General features: G+C 37.1%; 1 long non-coding RNA gene across 1 annotated transcript; it reads right to left on the bottom strand.

Annotated features, from left to right (window-relative positions):
* Positions 1-293: 293 nt before the first annotated feature.
* On the bottom strand, positions 294-1,536 carry LOC113472782. Its single transcript, XR_003394955.1, has 3 exons — positions 1,256-1,536; positions 426-499; positions 294-358 (listed from the first exon to the last, which is right to left on the bottom strand). It is a non-coding gene; the product is annotated as an uncharacterized LOC113472782 (long non-coding RNA).
* Positions 1,537-2,930: the final 1,394 nt, after the last annotated feature.

The raw sequence follows: 2,930 nt of genomic DNA, 5'->3' as shown, positions 1-2,930 counted from the left end.
AAAAGGAGGAGTTTTTAAAAACTCCTTTTTAGATCATTGAAAATTCTCCCATAAGTGAAATCTCTGATTAAGTCATTGGTGAAATCCACCATCAGTTTTTGTATTTTATCGATACTCACTCATATCGGGGGGGTGTTACCCCATTATCAACACAAGTAAAAGTCTTTTACTTAATGCTCAGCACCTATTCCATCTTCTTATATTCGTATAAGCTTAACCTGCTTAAGTAACTCATCCCTTGGAGTAGTGTCCCCTACACCTAAGCAGAGTAGGCTTTTTGTGTATTGAGTTAATCTCCATGTTTAATACTGACTTTTATTGACTAGTAAGAGTACCAAATGTGAAGATTTCTTTGAACCTTCCGACTAGATTTTGAGAAATGGCACTCCGTGATTCATTGACTAGATGCTATGGTTTCTTTGAACCTTCCGACTAGATTTTGAGAAATGGCACTCCGTGATTCATTGACTAGATGCTATGGCATACAACTTTGTAACACCTGTAACAATAAGAAAGATTTTAAATTATTAATTCAACCATGCAAGTGTGACATTTGTAGCCAAAACCAAAGATCAGCCCAAAGCAATCACTCTAGGGCTGATTGAGAGACAAAAAAAACACTGACCCCATTTGAACATGGGAAAAGGTGGAGAAAAACAAAGAAGAGTAAGTGTGACAGTCTTTTGAGCACAAACGTTTCTTATTACCCATTTCTTAGAAGCCAATGAAATGAAGTTTAACAATAAAAGTTGTTAATGATTTTTTAATAAATTAGTTAGCCAATTATAAAACCTGCATATAAATTAGTTAGCCAATTATAAAACCTGCATAAGTAATTGTAGGTATGCCCATTTTAACTCTTAAACACTGAACAAAATAAGAAAACTAAAAGTAAAGCAATTCTCTTCTACCAATGACTAGTTTTAAGGAACCACCTACACAAATACCTATGTATCCTGAGTGGGTAGATGAAAGACCAGAAACTTGGGCCAAGTTGAGAGGTACCTACATAGGTGCTTAAATGAAAAATAAATCTAAGTAAAGTTTTCATTTGAATAAAATCCTTATTACTAGTTTTAAGGAACCACCTACACAAATACCTATGTATCCTGAGTGGGTAGATGAAAGACCAGAAACTTGGGCCAAGTTGAGAGGTACATAGGTGCCTAAATGAAAAATAAATCTAAGGAAAGTTTTCATTTGAATAAAATCCTTATTAGGTTGTATCACACTAGATTCAGGGTTTTCAACTTACTTATTACAACTAAAGCACCAAACAAGGGTAGGTAGGATATCACAGTAAAAATCACAAAAAAATAACATGTGCAGGAAATGACACTTGAGAATAATAAAATTGATTTTTTAGAAAAAACAAAACTTCTGCACTTCTTGAAATAAATTGCTAGTATGTAGTATGATACAAAATGGCTAAAATACTACAAGTTTTCATTAATTTACACAAAATGACCAGGATAAGCTGAAAATTTTTACACTTTTTTTCTCTGAGACCCTTCATTAAGATTAATTAGAGATGTGTATGTGTTGAATTCTTCACATTCCAGAGAACGATTAATCTCATTTCTTGATTACTCATTCATCCAGTCATCCTGCTGCAATCCTGCATCCTCCAGAAATGCAGTTTTTTCGCTAAAAACATTAGTGTGCAACATAAAAGTTGTGCCAAGAAAAAAATCTAGCTAACAGAGCCTTGGCAAGATGAATTTGCTAGTGGCCCCGAAGGATCACTGAAGTTCAACAAACGTTACGCTTGGTTGGTATCAGGATGGGTGAACTTCTTGGCATGAATTATATATGTGTTGCTGGCTATTCCCGGTTCCATTCAAGCTGGGAGCTGGGTGAGTGAGAGGAGGCATTGACTGTCACTGAGGCTTTCAGTGAGTCACTGAAATCTGAATGGTCGGTTAAGCTCGTCGCACATTAATTGGAAGCGTAGTTAAGCGACTTTTAGTAGCACGTATAGCAAAACTTGGGGAAAAAAATCGTGCCGTCTGTAGTGGAAAAATTCTCATTTATTAAATTACATTACCTCAGAACATTCGAAAAAAGGGAAAAAAATCGGATGAGACTCGCGGACTCGCGACAAGTGGGTGCGGGCCTTTAGTAGTAGGTATATTTCAGCACTTGGCTTTTTTTTATTTTTAATTATTGGTTGACTGCAGTTCAGGATGAGCCAGCCAATTTAACATGGCTAGAGCACAAAAAGACATCTTTTCTTAATCTCCTATTGCCATTCGGCGAAAGCTAAAGCTGCTACAACACTGGTGACGAGGAAAGTCCTCTATGTGACACAATCAGTCGGAAAACTCTGTTCTATCTGATAGCCACACTCAACTCGGCTTTCCAACCAGACTATGATTTCTCTGACGCCAAAAGTCATGAGTTTAGCAAGGAGCCAAGTCTTGTTGTGAGTTTGAATTTATTTTATTATTGACCGAACGATAGTGAAGTCTATGTTTAAACTCAACTGTTTTGCATTTGGTTTAGATGTTTGAATAAATGTTTGTTCCACTATAACTTGCAATTGCCTGGTCCGATTTTGTTGAAATTTCAGTTCCTTGAATCAAGGCATGTCAATCCTTAATATTTGATGTCCCAGGTTCAATTTTAATCCAAACTTTTGGTCAAGCCAATAGATAAATGACCGCATTTGTGACCCTTGTAGACCCTTGTTTATTTCTACAAAAATACCGAACTCCAAGCACAGAGCCGAAAAAACTTCGACCCCGCCGGGCAATGAACCTGGGACATCTGACGTGCTGAACTTTGTCGATGGTGGGTATCGAACCGGGGTATTTTAATCAACACAACTATTTAACTTGCTTCCCCCATTTTTTTTTTCCGCAGTGGGTGATGAACGCTATCGATAGCAACCTAAGCACGACGGCCGGGGAACAGTATCGCACATTGCG

This window comes from Diaphorina citri, unplaced genomic scaffold, assembly GCF_000475195.1.
Source record: "Diaphorina citri unplaced genomic scaffold, Diaci psyllid genome assembly version 1.1 scaffold8433, whole genome shotgun sequence".
Classification (NCBI taxonomy): domain Eukaryota; kingdom Metazoa; phylum Arthropoda; class Insecta; order Hemiptera; family Psyllidae; genus Diaphorina; species Diaphorina citri.
This window is presented reverse-complemented; position numbering and strand designations above follow the sequence as displayed.